This window comes from Protopterus annectens, chromosome 7.part0, assembly GCF_019279795.1.
Source record: "Protopterus annectens isolate FY-2018-M chromosome 7.part0, PAN1.0, whole genome shotgun sequence".
Classification (NCBI taxonomy): domain Eukaryota; kingdom Metazoa; phylum Chordata; order Ceratodontiformes; family Protopteridae; genus Protopterus; species Protopterus annectens.
The window spans coordinates 524,378,813-524,400,754 of record NC_056739.1 but is presented as its reverse complement, the minus strand read 5'-3'; positions in this window follow the sequence as shown (position 1 = coordinate 524,400,754).

Sequence of the window (21,942 nt, the reverse complement as noted above, 5' to 3'; positions counted from 1 at the left end):
GACATTGGTAATCTCCAAACTCTGGACCCCACACAGTTCTTGTTTGTAAAAGGCAGATCATGTCTCCTAAACCTGATAGACTTCTTTGAAGCTGTCACCAAAGCTGTAGATGATGGTAAGGTGGTTCACACTGCCTATCTAGATCTTGCCAGGGCTTTCAACACCATCCCCCACTCTGGAATTATAGATAAACTCACTAAACTAGGTATAAATCCCTATATCACAAGATGGGGTGTCAACGGGCTTACTGACAGAACCCACACTGTGAAAGTAGGGTGACTCCAAATACAACTTCAGATCAGTGACAAGTGGAGTACCACATGGTTCAGTTATTTGTCCTCTCCTGTTTGGTATCTACTTCTCTGAAGTACAGGATAACACAGATGGTCTTTGGCTAATGAAGTTCACAGATGACTGCAAACTAGGAGCCATAATCAAAACACCTAATGATGTGGACATCCTACAAAAAGACCTCACTGAGTCAGATGCTTGGTGTCAATGCCATGGTGTCAAGCTCAATGCTAAAAAGTGCATTGTCATCCCTTTTAGTAAAAACTCTGTACCCATGAACTACCACATAGGTGGTAGTCTACTTAACACCAAAAGTGTGATAAGAGACCTTGGGACACAGGTGGACAGTAGTCTCTCCTTTGATAATCACATCACCACAGTAGTCAGGAAATCCTTCTATGTGCCACACCTCATCACAAAAGGTTTCTCATCCAGGAAAAAAGAGGTCATTGTTCCACTCTACTCATCACTCATTAGACCCATTATAGAGTACAACACCCCTTTTGGTATGTACCTCACAAGACATCTACAACAACTGGAAAGGCCAAAGAAATACCTCATAAAGAGGATCACCAGCCACAAATGTATGTATGTATGGCCCTATACAGACCATCTCAAAAAACTACAGCTTTACCCATTCGCATATCGCATACTGAGAGGCAATTTCTGCCTAACATACAAAGCTATGTCAAACCCAGAGCTGCTGGACATGCTCCATGTAAAGAAATTCCAATCCGTCCGAGCTACACTCTCTAGGTACCTAAACCTTGTCACCACAATAAACAGAACATGCTGGAGGGATAGATTCCTGTCCCAGAGACTTCTCACACTCTGAAACAAACTGCCTATCTATATCAAATAAAGCTCCTCATTTGCACTCTTCAAGAAAAATCTTGATGATTGGATGGGAGATAGGAAATTCACCCTGGGGATCACTTCTGTGGCTCTGCTTGACAGGGACACAGGAAAGTAATTTTCTTGGGTGGCAAAAGCCAGGGTACCTTTTGGCAAGGCTTATTTAGGCCATAGGGCCAATTGCCTAGTACCTACCTATGAACCTATGAACCTATAGACTACTGGCAAGTCATTAAAGATTGAGGATAGAATATCATGACAGACATTTCAGTGTCATACCTCATACCCATCAGAAAACACATGCTAATGCAATTCTGGTGTCACAGACTGCTTGCAGGCCCATATATCTTGCAAATACAATGGATGCAGCAGTGACTTAGTAGCTCAGTTTGTTAAATGCCTTGCATGCAGTACATGCTGCCACCCACAGTCCTGGGTTCAAATCCAGAGCATTGCACTTCAATTACATTCTTGTGAATACAGCAAATAATGACTGAATCATGCAATTCCCACCAAAATGGGTTGCTGCTACTAAATTAACTACTGCCTATGTCAGCAAGTCAAAGGCCTACAGGTAGGGACACAATGCACATATCTGTATAGCCTACGTATATCTCGCCTACTACTCTCTGATTGACATTGTTACATAACAGATGTACCTTAACCACATGCCTTGACTGAAGTGTTATAGATACCATCAGCCTGGATCTGCTGTAATGACAGAGCTGACACTGCTCCCTCAGTGTCCCATACAGCTTGCTGTCCTCCAAAGTGTTCACACTCCCTACTATGAGTCCTAGGCAAAATGCAGCAGCTGCAAACTGCAACATATGCAGCTGTATGTTAAGCTACCTGCGCCAGACCTATCATACCTCATCACCCCCTAGAACAAGGGATCCACACAACACCTATAATTAAAGGGGTGGGGGCAAAGGTCAAGCAACAGGAACATGTGTCACAGTCTGCCCCTACAAACATTCAGATCTGATAGACCACCAGCTGCTGCAGCAGTATGCATAATCTGATGGGTATGACATCTGACAGTCACATGTCTCTTCCCCCTTACTGACCTCAACCTGCAATGTCTAAAACTGAACTGCCAGATAATCACAAAGTCATTTGACAATGGACTTACCTCATAAATCTCAACAGTGGACAGTATCTGTACCTACCCTTTGTGATCCTGTAATCCGCACACCTCATTAATTCCCATCTACAGACAAAGAAAGGGGCCAAGGCCTACAGGAAGGCTTTAAATATCACACTGTTGTGCAATGTCATTGACTAATGAAAGTGCTACACAGCTATTCTGGATGCAATTAGCAAGCCTGAGCCATGGAATGGTGTACAGGCAATCGCCTGTTATTGGGCATTACCTACAAAAGGCAAGCAGCTGCCTATAGAAAACAGCTCTGTAACTTGCTTTATTTATTTATTTAATATTTGTTTACCGGGAAAGTCCAACTTGGAACAAAGCCAGATTTGAGCGGAGGCCTAGGGGAAATGCTCCAGACACATGTCTTTGTAACATAGGAGGATACCAGAGCACCTGGAGGAAACACACACAAATGCAGGGAGGACATGCAGACTCCAAACAGAAGGCACCCCAGCTGAGATTCACACTGGAGAACCTCTTGATGGGGGGCCTAAACACTACGCTGCACTACTGGGGCATCCAAAACCTTAACAGACTGCGATTTCAGAAGCATTTTTCTTAAGGATTTGTGCACAAAAGGAATACATCACTCTACCAGGTATGTAATACAAGTCCCCATATAATGGGATGCAGATGGGAGGATGCAGTTATGGGGAATAGGGATTACAACAGTAGGCCAGTAGTAAATTTCTGGGAATGACATGTTGTTGATAATCTGCTGTCCAACAGTTACAGGCATGCCTCTCAACTGTGCCTGCTGTGACTTAAATCACAGCTCTGGCCTTCTCACTCCCTCCTACAACAGTCAGTTCCTGTACGAATGCTACTGGATTATGTGTTAGACATAGTGACAGTTAAGTAAGTGTCGACACAGCTGTCATATCACATGATGTACTCATTCATCTTCTCTCAGTCTGTGAATATCACTCAGGAATAGTTCAGACATTGTAAAGGTGTCCCTGATTGTCCCTGATGTACTCTAGCTAGGTCACTGTTTTGTCGACATTCATATCTCATCACTTGACAGCTATAGCTAGCATACCTGGCAACCCCCTACAGCAGGAATTCAAGTCATAGCCATTATTAGTGGGGAGACTCAGGTCCACCCTCAGTGACAGAGTGTACATACTGGTCATACAAAGGAAGGGTATGAATACAGTAACAGATATTACTGTAGCATAACTGTTTTTTCAGGGTTCTGGTGATTGACAGCCAGATTCTCTACATTCTGAGAACAACCAGCAATTATTATCCAACTGTTTGCCAGACATCCATATGCTTCTGGCAGAAGGACCACATATATCAGGCACGTGTACACATTCCACAAACATCTGTGTACTGGAGAAGTAGGATGCCTACGGGATGATACCCTACAGCACATTTCCATTGCTGTCTGTCATTGTGGCACATGGATGTTTCTGGACTGTCACCATATATTTGTAATAACACACACCTATTTTTCTGACAGTGACTGTATGACATGGTACTGGGACATTGCCCATAGGGGCCACACCACAGTAGATGGCATTGATGGGAGTGGAGACATACAGCACACTCCGTCATGGCACACAGGGACATAAACATTATTGCTACTATGTTACTAATAGCCACATACATACTGTGTTGCTAGACAGCAGGCTATGATGTGGGAGGTAGCAGTGGATAGTGCAGGCCAATTTGGGCGTGCATGGTCCGTACATATTGGACAGCAATGTATGTGTTCCTGTGATGTGTTCCCCTCTTCTTGTCTTTCAGAAAGGATGTATAGATGGAAGCTCTCTCCATTTTCAGCTTCTGAAAATAATGTTATCCTGGATGGCCTCAGACTGCATTACAACATTCTGCTGTCCAGGAGTCACCAGAATTGTGAACATTGTGCAGCACTGTTGGCTGACCTTATCACAGCAGTCAACCAGTAGGGCTACAGGACAGAAGCTACAAGGTGGTCTGACACTGTGCAAAAGATACGGTAAATGCTGCACAGCAAAGGCTGCTGCTGTGTCCAGAGTCTGTGCTGCCACCAGAGGAGGGCTTGCAGCAGAACAACCACACTTGACCACAGAGGAATTCCTGGCAAACCTGGGATCAACCACCATCTCCCAAGCATCCATTACTCTATTAATCATGGAGGTGGGTGCCATAGCATCCACAGTAGAGAAGCATCCTGGTAAGCCTACTGTGTTCATAACTGTAATACTGTATCAGTTATTGTGGCTGCCTCTGCATACCAGTACATGGATGTCAGGTCAAGCTGCATGGGGGGGGGGGTTAGCGTACACTTGTGCATTCATACTCAGAATGTCAGCAATGTAGGCAGTATCACAGTACCTACTGTACATGTTGAAATATGCACGGATTATTCTGTAACAATGCCACACTTGGAATTACTGACAATACCTGTCCCTTACATTTCCATAGGTATGTCAGGTGTGTCCGGAGTCCAACGTTCTGTACCCGGTGAGTGTGATATTGTTTTTTTATGGATCATATATACCCTAAGAATGTTAAGAGCTGCCATTTTGCTGTAGACACAACTGATATGCTTAGCCAGAGTACAATACTTGTATGTTCAATTTTGGAGGGATTATCTGATGTGTATTGAATCAGTAATCACAATAATGTATTTGCAGGAGCAGTAACATATTTGCACTTATTTTTGTGAAGGTCAATGCAGTCTGCTATACAAGGGGAATGATTATGCTCAAGATGGGTGCACTGTGTTTTAGGTGTAGGACTATCACATACACTGACATATTGCATATCCCACAGGTGTATAGTACTGGCAACATTAACCAGATGTAGCTGCAGTGGATATTATTAAGGACCTGTCTTGTCTGTGTATGTTGTAGTCTGCTTCGGTGTTGTGCGTGGGATCAGAAATAAGATGTGGTATGTGTAATGCAGTTGTGGCTCCTCACCTGCATATGTGTGTGTGTGTGTTTGTATGTGCGTGTGTGTGTGTGTGGGTGTGTGTGTGTGTGTGTGTGTGTGTGTGTGTGTGTGTGTGTGTGTGTGTTTGTGTACGTGTGTGCGTGTGTGTGTGTGTGTGTGTGTGTGTGTGTGTTTTTGTGTGTGTGTGTGTGTGTGTGTGTGTGTGTGTGAATCATCATACATAATAGTGCAGGTAGTAATGTACTTACTTTGTCTCCCTTCTCACAGGTAACCATGGGGGTTGGAATGTGCCCCCATCACAACCTGATGTCAGTGTCTCATTAGACTCTGATGATGATGGTGGCCAAAGTGAGGCACAGGTTGGGATGTTGAGGGCTGAATCTGTCCCATGGGTTGACATCCCACTTCCTCTCCCATTGTCTCAGCACACATTCAGTATGCCCAAACATACCCAGACCCCTGCAGCCACAGATATTGGACAATCAGAGTGTGGCATCAATGGCATCACTGGGTGTAGACACTAGCCATAGTAAGAGAGCTGACAAAGTCCCACACAGGCAGATTGACAGGGGTGCTCAATGGAGGACTGCTGCCCATCCACCACCTGTCACAGGTGTCACATCAGGGTCACTCGATGTATGTTTCAGTCCATCATGAAGGCATAGGGATGTTCTGAATGCAACACCAGTCAGATGCTCAGGATCATGGATGCATCATTGTCTGACATCCATGACTCCCTCCACCTCATTGGTGACACTATGCATCATTTCACTGATGTAGTGGATAGAAGGTGGGGTGAGACATTGTCAGTCCTTGACAGCACATTATCTGTGCTAGAACATGCGATGGGAGTAGGGCATCAAACACTTGACTGTAGGCCAGTAGCAGCATCTGCTGAGACTCCATGTGGCCATGCTCATTCATGCTCCCATAGTGGCAGTACCTCCAGCACTACAGAAGGGAGGGTGCAGCCCACACAGTGATGTGGCAGGCCATAGGCACATGATCCTGGGTGGTCACATGATGGACACATGCCCAGCAGACAACAGTCACCATCAGCAACTAGTACTGCATCTGACCCTGGGCATGGTGGTGCCAGTGCCACTCCTGGCAGAGCCAGTTCCTGTGTTCATGGCCAGAGACGGTGAACTGTCCATTCTGACATGTACAGTCTACAACTGTCCAACACTCCTATGTGTAGAGCTAGCACATGACTTGACTGTGTATGTGCACACACTCAAACATCACAGTCAGATGCAAATCACTAGCAGACACACACAGCACCTCTCCATGGCCCAGCTGACCAGCACCCCTTCCTGACTCACACACATACAATGTCAACTGTCTGGCACAGCCCAGGCCTCTGGCACCCTCACATCAAACCCTGTGCATGTGATGATACCTGTGTCAATCCCTGCCATCCATGCCATCAATGCAGGAACATGCAGATATGTGTATGATGCACAGGGTGACTATATTACATTACATGAAGTGTTGTGGTGTGATAATGTTAAGACATGACAGCTGCTGTGTACTGGCGTGTGTCATGAGTACACATCAAAGTGTTTGTATCTTTATTGCATGATGTTAGATTGGTGGTAGTGTTGCAGACTGAATGGTGTATCTCACAACTGTGTATGTTTCTGTTCCAGGGGTTGGAGTGGCTATGGTGTGGAGACATGGAGGCAATACAGCTGCTCAGGATGGCATGGCAGCACAGCAGAAATATGACATCAGCAAGGTACAGTTGGAGATGTGCATGGCTACCTAGGTGCATATGTGTAGAACAGAGTGCCAGGGACAATGTGGGTGGACAGCGTATACCTGCATGCATACCCTGTGACAAGGCATGCTACCCTTGATACGTGTCACCTAGGTGATATGTACCTACAAATGTAGGTGGTGGTGGATAGTCTTTATGCTTAGGTAGATGTGGGCTATTTAGGGCCAGCAGCTACTCACGGGGCCTTAAAATGTATAATTGATGCACACAGATAGGCACACTGCTGCAAGGGGATATATTTACACACAGACACACATTCACACTCACAGAATTTCCCTTATTGAGAGTAGAACTCCTACCTAACCCTTACCTATCTACTAGTAAACACTATAGCACTAAGTACTTATTGCATGCTCCACACAGATTATCTGTTTTGAGAGTATCTTCCAATGCTGTTAAGGTGGATGACATCAGCAACTGTTTACAGAGAAGCTAATGTGTGGAGGACGCTTGTCCCAGGGCCATACAATGATTGACCATAGCACAGACATAGGCCTGATGGGCATGTCTGTACCTTTGTATGAGAAATATTTACACACACACACACACACACACACACACACACACACACACACACACACACACACACACACACAAACAGTGGGTGATGTAAGATTAGAATACCTACCTACCAGTACACACTACAGCTCACAGTACTAATTGCATTTGCCACCGGTTACACCTGGTGTACACATGGTCGCAGTTACAGTACTTGTGAGTTACCCAAAGTGGCATTGTATTACACAGCCTGTGTGGCCTGCAGAATGAATCTGCTTTATGCTGTTATTGTATCTAGTGTTGCAGCAGTGGGATACCTGTTAATACCCTTGCTATGTGTGTACAGGTACCAGTATCACCATTACTGGCTGGTTGCAGTTTGCTAGGTGGGCAACTGGCTAGTGACAATATGGCCTGTCCAAGTCATGCATTGTAGCCGTTGCACATTACACCACCTGCTCACCATTGTCTGTCTACAATGTGACATTCCATAGGCACAGTGTTCTGTGGTTGTGTGGATTGTGGCATTATGTGGCTGTAGTCCTTTACCATCACACAACAATTGTGTGCGTAGGTGCAGTTAACCCTAGCATTCTGCATGTAGGTGTGCAGTGCATCCCCACACACGCACATATATACGTGCTCGTGTGTGTGTGTGTATAATATATATATATATATATATATATATATATATATATATATATATATAGATATAGATATATATCACAGGGATGTCAACGTAGACATAGTTGTGTGTGTGGGTTATGTAACTGTGCTATATAGATTGATGTGGAGGTTGTACATCACTCTAAACCTTTATGTAACTCTATATATATATATATATATATATATAGATATATATAGATATATATACATACACATATATATATTTGAACATACTGATAGATAAAGGTAATCATGTCTGAGGGGGGATAGGGAGAGACAGATGCATATACATAGCTGTCTGTATGTAGACAGATATTTTCACATCTCAGTACTTTAGGCAGATGAGGTGTCAGACATGGGCTGAAATTATCTAGGTGTAGAAGCATCCTCAGTGTGACTGTCAGTACTTTCAAGGTGGCTCCAGGCCACACCTACCTGTACTTCAGCCAGGGTTTTGTGTGCTACAGCCTCTTGGCTGTTGCACCTGATTCAACACTCCAGCACCTCTCTGATAATTTGTCCAATGGATTCCCCAGCTGTGTGCTGAACGTAATATATGATTCATACCTAACAACTGTACAGATTGTAATAGACTCTACAGGGTTTTGCATCATATATATGGCATGTGTTACATAGCATTGTGATTTTCTGGTACATCGGTGGTAAATCATTAGAGATTGCTTTTAGGAACTGATGACAGACATTTGAGTTACTGACGCCATACACACCAAGGAACCCATGCTACTGCAAAACCTGTTATTCTGTGCACTTTCTACATCTGTCGGGCCACTAGTTAATCCTTCTCCTTATATTTGGGTTTTTTTCCAACTCCTATACCATGGCTTTGTCCATATTACTTGCTCGAAATAGTTGTAGGTATGCTGTGACTGGGGTACATGATGTAACACCCCACACAGGGTTACAGTCTTCATATCTCTGCCTGTACATCTTTTGCAAGATGTCCATTGTTCTGCCCCATATGTCTGCTCTGCTCCTCAGACAGTTGTGTTTTTCTGGTAATATATTACTAAATGGTGCCCACTGAATTGTTGTAAGTACTGATACTGTTGCATGATGGCATCTACATCCTGCTGCTACTCTAACTTGTTACAACCTGCTGTTATACTAGCCACCTTCTGTATTACTCAGAGCATGTATAATGTCTGTAGGTGTGACCCCCTGTCCTTCCACTGTCTCTGGCTTTATCCAGCTTTCTTGCAGTAATAGATTGTGACATATTGACAGTTTGTGGGAGTCCTGCCATTGGAGTACCTCACATGCAAAAGTTTTGGTGCAGCCAGCTTCAAACCATGAGCACCATCAACCATCCTAGCATACTTAGCTTACTGAGCCACACCAGCCACCAGAAGGTGATGTTTAATTCCTGATACTATCAACAGCAGACAGACATTCACTTTGACCCCTGCATATTGTGGAAATAGAAAACGTAGCAAGGTTGTTTGGGACAGCCTGGGATTCTGTTGCTATATCTTTGCAAACATACTATTCCTGCAGCTGTATGGGAACACTGCTGTGTTGAGAATAGTGGACTCGAGCATGACAGTCATCAGTTTCTTCTATGACCCCACTGTTTAGCATTTGCCTCACATACTGCAGTGGATTTTGCTGCCTTGTGGCCTAATGCATATTTTGGGGCAGTCAGTATTGGACAGAGTATCCGTTGTCCCACATAGCTGTTAGTTCTCTGCAAGTAGCCCGGTAGCCCACTCTATTCTCTGGTATACATGCTGCAGGTCCATACATATGCTACAATAGTGTAGTACCCCATACATTTGTTGTAAAGGAGAGAGACTTACCTTGTGAATGCAGCAGTTGAGATGACAGTGCTTCAGGGCTGACTCTGTCTGATGCATGCAGTACACAGCCAATACATGGTATGTTACAGATCGTGTGGTGTTGCTGGCATCCTTTTTACTATGTATGTGTGTCGGAATAAGGTGTCAATCTCTAGGACCTTGTCAGTGCATGTGCCATGCATTGCCTCTTTGCCAAGGCCAGGACATACTGGGCATGGCTACATCTGCCTACAGAGACAGCCTCATGGTGTTCCTCCTCTGAGTCCCCCCGTGGGTGTGACTGTAGGGACCTTGGCACTGGTGGGGGGCTGTGTGCCCCTTCCCTGTGATTATCCTGATGCAGCTGTTTCCACAGGATCATATTGTGTAGCATGTCACATACTGTGAACATGTGTGCACATGTGCCTAGAGAGTATTGCAGGGCTCTACCAGATATATCAAGGCACTGGAACCATGACTTGAGCAGCCGAAACACACACTCAGTGATGTTCCTAGTTTGTGCGTGTACCTCATTATGGCATTCCTCAGTAGGTGTGTGTGCAGTTCTGATGAGTGTCATCATCCAGGGTTCCAGTGCGTAGCCAGCATCCCCAGTAGATGGCCATATGGGATGTACCCCCTGGCAAACATCTGGTACAGCTGTGCTGCATGCCAGATATGGGAGTTGTGATAACTGCCAGGGCTGCCAGCACATACATTCATGATAATGCCCTGGGCATTGCACATGACCTGGCTCTTTTTGGAGTGATACTGCTTTCAGTTGACGTAGAGTCTTCCCTCCTCACTGGGTGGTGCTTTGATGTGTATATGATTGCAGTCTATGGCGCCCATTACCTCAGGGGAGTATGCCACATGGTAGAAGAGATGCATACTGCTGGCCCTCTCTTCAGGGGTGCAGGGTAAATAAATGTGTTCACTGACATGTGTTTGTATGACAGCCAGGAACTGGTGGAGTACCCTGGATGCAGGTGCCTGTGAGACCCCCATCATGTCCTCAGTTGATCTTTGAAAAGTACCTGTAGCTAGTATGCTAAGGAATACTCATACCTTTGTTTCCACTGGGATGTCTTCTATTCTGTTGGCTCTGGGTCTGAATTGAGTGTGGCAAAACTCAGTGAGTTCTTGTAGTATGTTCCTGTCCCTCCTGTAGCGCATAAACCACCTTCCAGCTCATGTAGCTCCTGGAAGGTTACTCTGGGCCTGAACACTCTTCTCCTTCTCAGTCTAGGCCTATTGTCAGCAGCAGCATCAGCACTGACCTCAGCCTCTAGCACACACAGATGTAGCAGAGCAGCAGCAGCCCCTAGCATTATGTCAGTTAAAATTCCCAAGTCTGTACTCCAATGGTGCAGAGTATGGGAGAAAATCAGATTGTATGGTGTATGCATACTTTATAGTGCTCTGCTGCAGATGCAGCCTGTGTAATTGGCTAACTATGATGAATTCCACCTGCCATGTATATCATTAAGAGGTTTGAATGTTCCAGTGTAAGTGGAACAGGGCTTACCAGTAATTTATACATGATTGGCTTTCCCAGGCTATTTCCTTTTTTTTTTAAATGCCTTCCTTTGGAAGCACTGCGGCTTGGCATGCAAACCAGCACTGCTAGTATAAATACTGTTTTGCAGTCTGGACACACCCCCATACACAGGCATGCTCAACAAGGCTTAAACCAGCTAAAACATTAACCCCACAGCTCAACAAAACATAGCAGCACTGGACACACCCCCTGCTTAGTTGAGCAACATGACACACAAATGGGCTCCTTTGAGCTCCAATCTGCTTAAAAATATTGTGACACACCCACTGTTGATGTTAGCTAGTTCTTCTTTGGACAACAACATGGTTCTGAGTCCACATAGATTTTATCTGTGGATACAGTAGCACATTTTTGCTATTCAGTAACCCCAGCTCATTTATATACAGATCCGTGCACACAGCGTGGATACTTTACTTTTCTAGGTCCTGCCTCCTTAGCAACCACTGAAATCTACCATTGCACATACTACATGCTGGGACCTATAGTGCATTATTCTCACATATTTCTTATTTTTAGTTTTTAAAATTTTTAATATATATATTTTTTTGCATAATGGCATGTTTCCGCACTGCTATATGCTGTGCAAAAATAATATGGGTATTAAAAAAAAACATTATTTCAGATTATTTTTCATTACTTTTTGGACATACATGGCATAATTGTGCACAACACCTGTGCCTACTATGTAATATCTGACCTTCTACAGACCCTGTTCAATTTTTACTTTCTTGTACACAAAAATTTTCTGTGTGCACTTCGGACACCAGCACGGGGTCTGCAGGACTGCCTATCTGCCTGCTGGATCACTCCAGCACCTTCATTTGCATACAATTCACCTGCTTATGAGATAATTTGCATGCCATGGACACATCTGTGTCCACACAGTCATGCATGCCCCTCTGCTCTGTTTACTGGATCCATGTAAGCTCTGTGCCACGCTGCCTACATGGAAAATCACTTCGTGTAGGCTTTATTGAATTCCCCCCAAGTTTTGAAAAACCTCTAAATTATCACACATTTACTTATCTCCAAACAGTAATAAAATAGAGCATTAATCAATTTATGTCAGGGCACTCACCTTAATTACAGTTTAATCACTCAGAAAGAAACTATTGTAATAGTCCTACACTGACTGAAAATACTTACCCTTCAAAATGCAGGAAAAAAAATGGCAATAAAGGGTAAAAAGAATTTAAAAGAAAAATTTATTTCCAAGAGTGCTATTTTTTTATAAGAGTGCAGTTAAACAGGGTTTCTAGCAACATCAAAACAAAATACACGCTGAAGTTCTGATTGCTAAAAGAGGAGATGAAATACTCCCTGTTTCCTGTGTGTTAAAGCAGGGCATCAAAGCCACAGCCCCTTCAAATTGCAGCAAAAAAATAAGAATAAAAAGAAAAAAAAGAAGTAGTTTCCAAGCTTGTCTCACTATTCTTTCAAATTTGCTTTGATTCTGCTGTCCATTACATCCTCCTCCTTCTTGTAATTCAAAGTCTTGCACATTATTACTGTAATCTGTAGATTAAACAACAAACCTCTGTGGTTGAAGGCCTCATGACAGAAACGCAAGTTACATTTTAAGAGAACACAAGTATTCTAGCTTATTGGTTTTAAATGCACACTGATCCTTTAATTATTTCTAAAGGTCTTTATTAATGCATTCAGACTGGGGGGAAAAAGCAATTTCAGATGTTTGGTCAGTATGTGGAATAGTGGAATGAAAAGTGCAGGACATTAATGGAAAAGTAAGTTAGGTTGACAGTCATCTTGACCCATGCTTGCACATTTTAGATCCCTATAGAAACATGCCAGATACTTAGCCAGTTTTGAATGTTAATTATTTTCTTTCTTTCTTTCTTTCTGAGTGTGGGACACATGTATAGTCAGCTTCAATATGTCTGTCTGCATATCCTTTTGGTTTGAGTGTCTCAGACCATTTACATCTACATGTGCCATTCCAATATCATATTTGTACTGCTGCCGGTATTTGTAAGGCCATTGTGTCATCATAAATCCTGGTACTGGGAAGGCAGTTGTCACCTCTTTGTCTATCCTAGTGAGTATAGTTAGTGTTCCTGATGATAGGGCCAACACTTCCTAGGAAAATTCTACTTGGGTCACAGACTTAGTGACAGTGTAAGGTTTGCAGTCCACTGCCAGATGACTTACTGATGTGTGAGATCATAGTAGAGGCATGGCCGTGGACTGCTGCTAAGAGACTGTTATCCAGATTGTTGGAGGCTTGTATTTTTATTTATTTATCTATGGCCTCAGCATTTGTACATTTAGTGTTATCTTATCAAACTATGGGTGAGTTTGTGTTCCTCACTGACTGTTAGTTTAAGACAGAGGGTGGCTTCTAAATTTATGTCACACTGGAGCAGTACTAATTGGTTATCCCTGAGGATTTGTCAGTTATCTTGTATCAGAATACTAAGTTAAATAAGGCTGGCAATAGAATGCATAGAAGTAGACTGAAGGGAAGATCATGCCTGCTCAACCTGGTCGACTTTTTTGACTCAGTAACTACAGCTGTGGAAGGTGGTTCATACAGCCTACCTTCATCTGGCCAAGGCCTTTGATATCATTCCCGACTAAGGAATCATAGAAAAACTCACTAAGCTAGGCATCAACCCCTATATCACTAGGTGGGTTGCAAACTGGCTCACAGCAGAACCCACAGTGTGAAAGTAACTGTCTCCAAGTCAGACTGCTGTCCAGTCATGAGTGGAGTCCCACAGAGTTCGGTCCTGAGTCCTCTCCTGTTTGGTATCTACTTCTCTGAAGTCCAGGCCAACACAAAGGGACTCTGGCTGACAAAGTTCACAGATGATTGCAAGTTGGGAGCTATTATTAACTCCCCAAGTGATGTTGACATCCTACAGAAAGGCCTCACTGAGACCAGTGACTCGTATCAGAACCATGGCCTTAATCTCAATGCCAAAAAATGTGTCGTCATCCCCTTTTGGAAAAACCCGGTTCCCATGAATTGCCATATTGATGGTAGTCCACTGAACACAGAAGGCATTATACGAGATCTGGGAACACAGGTTGACAGCAACCTCTCTTTTGACCACCACATCGTCACTGTGGTCAGAAAGTCCTTCTATGTGGCACATCTCATTACTAAGGGTTTTGCATCCAGGAAGAAAGAGGTTATTGTCTCCCTCTACTCTTCCCTCATTAGGCCAATCATCGAGTACAATGCCCTATTTGGTATGTACCTCACTAGACACCTGCAACAACTGGAGAGGTTGCAAAAATACCTCTCTAAGAGGATCCTAGGCCATAAACACTTGTCCTGCATGGGCAGACTCAAAAAATTTAAACTATTCTCTGTCTCATATCGCCTACTCAGAGGCGATCTCTGCTTGACTCACAAAGCCATGTCTGACCCAGCTCTGTTAGAAATGCTACAGATAAAGAAATCCCAATCCCTCCACACACTGCTCCAGAGACCTCAACCTCATTACTACAATCAACAGAACATGCTGGAGGGGGAGGTTCATAACCCAGAGACTGCCCATACTATGGAATAGACATCCCATACATGTCAAGCAGAGCACCTCACTGGCCCTCTTCAAGAGAAATCCTGATGAATGGATGGGAAATAGAAAATCCATCCCGGGATCACTCCAGTGGCTCTGTTTGACAGAGGCACTGGGAACTAAGGTCGGGTGACACGATGCCAGGGTAATCCTATGGGTAGGCCTGTAAAAGCTCCAGGGCCATTAGCCTAGTACACACCTATGAGCCTATGAAGCTATGTTTGCCAAGTGGATTGAACTACTGATGGTAGGATTGGTATATTTAAAAAATTAAGTTAGTAGACACAAAAGATATGATAGGTGGATAAATGTTTTAGCTGAGGGATATACTAGGTGAGGCAAATATGTGCCGATGCTGATGCAAAAACTACTTGAACCCACAAGGAAGAAATTAACATGAGGACAATATGACTAAAGTTAGACAAAGCCCACAGATTCTGTGTAATAATGATGACAGTATGTGGGCTGAAGAGGTAGCATAAAGTTAATGCTGTAAGATCTGAGTGAAGTACACAACTAAGCATTAGGGAGAAAAAGCATAGTTAAGGAAGTAAGGGAACAATGTAAAATTTCTGTATAATAGCAATAAGTTGAAGACTGAGTACATAGGAAAAGTTACAAACAGAATACTGTAGACCAGCAGGCTCATACACCACCAGTAGCATAAATGGAGTCTAGCACGGAAGCCACACAACTTGCTGTTCAAGCCTCGATGACTAACAATAAAATGAAGAATGATTGGCTTGGATGCCACAAAACAAACACTTCAAAGATTCATTAGGCTTGGTTGCTATGCAGTGATTCCTCCTAGGATGCCATAAAAGACATATTCAAAGAATCATTTGGCTCAGCTACCAAATAATGATTGCTTTGCAAATTTATCAGATTGCGGTTTAGTGAAATATAATTACTGTCAGTAAGTGGTCTAAGTACAATTAGAATAGTAAAATATCAATAAATGTTTATGATGACTCATATGGTGTGGAAGCAGAAGAAACACAACAATTTGAACAACTAACCTGCAGGTAACAAAACAAATTATATCAAATAGCAGCCATACTCAAGGCTCTACAGCTGAGCTGGGAGCAACATGGGATTTGTATAAGGAAGAGCAGTGGCTCATAACTTAGTGAAGCTCAGAGCAAATTTGCAGTATGGGTGATACTCTCTGATAACTGCACAAACTAGGTGAGAGACTAAGATGAGTTTAAGGAACATTAGATAACATTTTAAAACATATGTGGTGCGCACCTTTCCCCATTGCTATGCATAGTGCAGACAGGTCACATCCCTTTAGAGCTATTGGTGTAGTTGCAGGGAACACACACACACACACACACACATGTATATATATATATATATATATATATATATATATATATATATATATATATATATATATATATATATATAAAACAGTAGGTATATAAGGGAGGCATTAAAATTGTCAGCTTTCTTTAAAGTTAACATTTGTTTTGTTGACGCACTACAATCTGCAGAACAAATGGTTGACAATTATGCAAGATCACTAGTTTTCTGGGGCTAGGGATTATGCTCTTTTTCATGTATTGCAACATGTTGGGAGTTAAACTACATCAGTAGCATTAGGTGTGGGGAAAAATACTGTTCCACATTGTATCATATGCCTTTATGGACTTCGCGGTCATTAGTATTACTACTACAGATGGAAAGGAGATAGTGGTCCAAGTGGAGAGATGGATTTCAATGGATAAATCAGAAAGAAAAGGAGAGTAGAATTGCTGGAACGAAATTCATCCTCAAGTCTTTGTGAGCACCTTTTTGTAGTAGACCCTGTTTTCATACAATCTTACCAAGATGACACTAATATATAGACTGTGTTTTTATGGTTTACACTGAAAACCTTGGAACTGCGTCAGTTGACCGGTATGTGGTCAACTTGCAGTTTCCAAGTCAGCAGAATGTCAAATCCAAATCGATTGACTACACTACAATGAACAGATAGTGTAATTCGAGCATTTGGGGTCAACACTGTGCATTGGGATTGCGGTTCAGTGAGGAACAGGGAATTAGCCCTCTTCCTCACTAGTGCGATCTCGGAGTTGGTATATTTAATGTGCAGGGGGTGTGGGAGTTGCAGGAGGTATAGCCCCCCTGCAAAATAGTAGAATTAATGCACTATTGACTGTACAGTTTAATGGTATGCTAATGCGCATAGCAGGAGGTGAGTGATGTCATCTCCTGCTATGTCGAATACATTGAACTACTGTTGTCGATATATGCATTTTCGCTTAGGTTTACTTTTTGGCATTCCAAATTCAGCATTTCAGGTCAACAGTTTAAATGGTCAACCAAAGCAGAGTCAAAATGCCAATAGTAAACCATTTTTTACAGCATATAGCATATAAAAAGATAAGTTAAAAAAATAAAAAAGACAGCTGGGTGTAAAAGTCACAAGATAAAAATGTGTCCCATCATGGTGTACACACTGGTGCCAGGACTGGACAAAATGGCAGTGTAGAATCTTCAAGATACAGAAACATCCCTACAATGCATACCCCTGTTGTAGAAGGAAGTAGTAGCCCACAAAATCACAAGAACTTACAGGTCAAAAAAGAGCCATAAAGATGATAGAGTAGACACCTAGGCATAAGGAGGAAATTATGTATCGTTACTGTTAGGCAAGAAGCCTGGAATGTTCAGATAGATATTCAGAAAGATTATCCAACTGTGATATATAGAGAATCTTATTTATTTATTTAGTTAGATAACATGTTTTGACTGGGGAAGTCCGGCTGGGCACAGAGGCCCCTTTTCAGTGGAGGCCCAGGAAGAAAACCTCCAGTACATGCAGTATAATCAAAATATTTCAAGTTATATAATATCAGCAATATCAAGAAAATACAATTAAACTAAATTTTACAATGTCTAAATAGATAAGATAGTAACTCTACATACAGTAGCAAGGTTTCTTATACTAATTGTATGTTCATGATTAAATAAATAACTATGCAGTAGGACAGATGTCACAATACACAGTACTGAGTTATTTACATAGGGTGGACAGCAAAAGGTTGATTTAATTTTGAGATATAAATGAAATAAGTGGTAAAAGGGTTAAAACAGGCAAAGGTAAAGGGTGAGGTGGTTGAAGACAGACTGATAGTTGGTAAAAGAGTGCAGGAAAGCAGAGGTACAGTGGAAGAGGATGAAGAAAGTGAAGATGTTATACTTATTCTGAAGATGTACAGCACCAGGATGGTGAGAGGTGTTCTTTTAAATGTGTTTTAAATGTTCATTAGCTATCAAGAAGCCTGACACCATGTGGGAGGGCATTCCAGAGGGTAGCTACACAGTTTGAGTATAAAGAGCTTACTGATCCATTTGGGCTTTAGTGATGGAGAGGAGGAGTTTGTCTTTAGCTTTGGTAGGGTGGTAGTGCTGAAGTACGCATTTTAGTGCTGGGTACTTAGCAGGGTAGTATATAACAGCATGAGATAGTAGTAACTGACTATAGTCAAGATGATGTGGGAGTTCAGTTCAATTTAGTTGTATAATGGCAGAACAGTTATGAGTTCCAAAGGGGTGATTTATTGCAGCATTGTTCCAACTTTGTTTGTGTGCAAGTTTGTAGGTTGATAAACAGCGGGGAGGCATGCAGTAAGGTTGGTAGGAAGTAAACTTTAGCTATGGCTTCTCTAGTTCTGTATGTTAGTTAGGGTTTTGTTCTATATAAGTGGCCAAGCTTTTGGTGGGTCTTTTAAATAAGAGTTTGAAAATGTAGGTTAAATTTCATGTTGTCATCAATAGTGACTCCTTAGAGTTTGGTGTTAGGGACCCACTCAATCAGTGTGCTATTTGATGAAGTGATTTTAATGATAGTTTTGCTTTGAGAAAATGTTTTAGGAGTGAAAAGTAGTAGTTTTCCTTTTTGGTGTTAAGTAGGAGTTTTGAGTTGTCTAGCCATGATTGTATAGATGTAAATGATTCTTGAGTAATTCCTTGAGGTTTTCATAAGTTAGAGGCTGTGTAGATGAGTGTAGTCATCTGCATATTGTTCAAGAGTGGCGTGTGGAAGCAGTGTGTAAATCATTTATAAATATGTTAAACAGGAGGGCTCCAAGAACGAAACCTTGCGGCACTCCTGCAGTAATGGGTAGAAACGATGATTAGTCTTCCTGGTGTTTGACTGCTTGGACTCTGTTAGGTAGCTATTAAACCATATGTGTGGGGTGGGGGGGCACCTAATGAGGAGAGTGTTAATAATATTTTATGGTGAGAGACAGTTCTGAATGCTTTGAACAGGTCAAAGAATAAGGACAGTGTTAGATTTCCAGAAGTTCTGATTTTATTAATGGTATCAGCAAAGTAAAGTAGGGCAGTAATGGTACTATGATTTGGACAGAAGCTATCTTGTGTGTTAGAGAAGATTGTTTATCATTAGGTATTGCAGTAGTTGGAATCATCACATACATCCACATGAGGGTTTCACTTCAGTATCTCGAAATACTGAAACACCGAAGTTCTAATGGCCGAGACCATAATGCCGAAGTTTCAGTGTTTTGAAATAGTGAAGTGGTCCATAAAAAAATAAATATACAATACAGACAACATTTATGCAGGGGGGGCAAGCCCCCTGCACCCCCCACCCCCTACTTAAATATACCAACTCCGAGATCACGCTACAGTGGAGGAAAGGGAAAAATCCTGTTCCGTGCCATATGTGGAAGCGCAGAACGGGAGATTTGCCATGTCCCCACTATTGTGCAATCACGGGGATGGTATATTTAAGTGAGGGGGTGCGGAGGGGCTTGCCCCCATGCAGAAACAATAGTTTTATTTATTTAATTTTTTCTTAATGCCACTTCAGTAATTCAAAATACTGAAACTTTGGCGTTATGGTCTCAGCCATTAGAAATTGAGTGTTTCAGTATTTTGAGATACTGAAGTGAAACCCCACATGTGTCCTATTGTGAATCAGCCTATTATACATATATCCCAGAATCGAGATGTCTCTTAAATTGTGGCTGCTCTTTAAGCTCACTTGCCCTGCCTTCTACCTATCCTATCATTAACTTTCTTTGCTATAAATATATTTTTTTATAGTTATAAGCCCTCATCTCCATTTAATTCCCTTATCCAAGTCCTCCAATACTAACCTGCTATGTAGTTTAAGTCCAACCCTAATTCAGAAAAATTTACTATGTCCTAAAGGTATTAGGGCCCTTACCTTCAATGCCTAGGTATGCCAGAGTTATATACCCTACTGATTTACCTGTTATGCTCAACTGGGCATTGATACACTTTCCTGCTTCTATAATATGTTTTAGTTCACTGGTGTGCCTTCAGATTAACAAGACATCAAGAAGGTGATTCTTAGAAACAGGATTTTCTTCAACATTATTAGAAGGGTCCAATTCTGAATCTCAAAATACTGAAATATTGAATTTCGGTATTTCAAGACCAAAATACTAAACAGCCAAAAACACGAAAATACAAAATACTGACAACACAAAATAATGAAAAGAAAAAAAAAAACAAAATACAACTAAACATCCAACCCTCCCCAAAACATAAGTAGAAAACCCAACCGAAATAACACTAACACACATTTTTGCAGGGAGGCAAGCCCCCCTGCACCCCCCCACACCCCTGCTACATATGTGTACCAACTCCGAGGTTGCACTAACACACACACATAAAAAAAAAACTCCTTCTTACTTGCCCTACCCCAACCTACTCCTACAACTCTCCCAAAAAATAAAAATTAATAAATTCCTACCCAAAACTCTAAAAAAAGTAAACATCTACCTGAATCTCGGCAAACAGGTACACATCAGCCACCTAGTACAAATCCCAGACCAAACTACACCTTACAGAGACAGTACACTAAAAAACACACACTGCACCACAAATACCACTGATTCAATAAATGCAAATTTGTTAAAGTGCAGTTTCGAATAACTGTACTTTCGACATTCTGGTCTCGAAATATTGAAATTCAGCATTTCAGTATTTCGAGATTCAGAAGTGGACCTTTTAGAAGTGGTTGTCCTTTCCCAAACATTGTGAAATATTTCATCCACTTCTATAAATGAGCTATGGCTTTCCAAACTGGTCCTTTGTCTGTAATAACAAAAGGGGAAAACTGTAATATTGCCGTGCCTATAAGGCTCAACTGATCACTGCACTACATATATATAAATGCACACAAGTTGCAAAAGAATCTCAAGTCTGGGTAATTCTTTAAGACTTATGGCATTGAGTAGGGTCACCCCTAAGTCAGTTTTATGAATTACACTTTACTAGGTTGTGATGTTCAGCAGACAGATTTTGCCAAAACAAATAGCATACAATATCACTATACATCAACAAAGTCTGAAGCCACTTTGCAAAAACCATGGCAGCAGAGGTGCAGTCCTCCCTGGCTTCATGAAGGCTTGTTATGCATGTTTTCTCAATCTGATACATACTGGATTCTTCTAAAATGACACTATTTGCATAGACAGTTAATTATTATACCTTTGAATCTAGGCATCATTCTCGGTGGTGGCAAAATATCCCTCAAGACAGTATTGTTCCTGCCTTGGATACATTCATGAGGATTAATCATGTCCTTCTCGGTAGATAACCTGAGATCATTAACCCCACTTTGAAAACTAAAAGGTTGTAGTCATTTTGCCTGAATAAACTTTTTTTTTTACTTTATTTTATTTTATATATTTGTTAACCAGGCAATTCCTCTGGTCAAAAAGTTTTTTTTCCCCGGGCACTCTAGAAGCAGTGTTTGGTGAAGTGACTTGGACTTGGTCAGCATCACACAGTGTACAAATGAAGATGGAAGGAATCAAACTCTGTTCCCTTTGGATATAATAAGTACCTTATTAACAGTCCAGAGCCTTAATCCAATAGGTTAA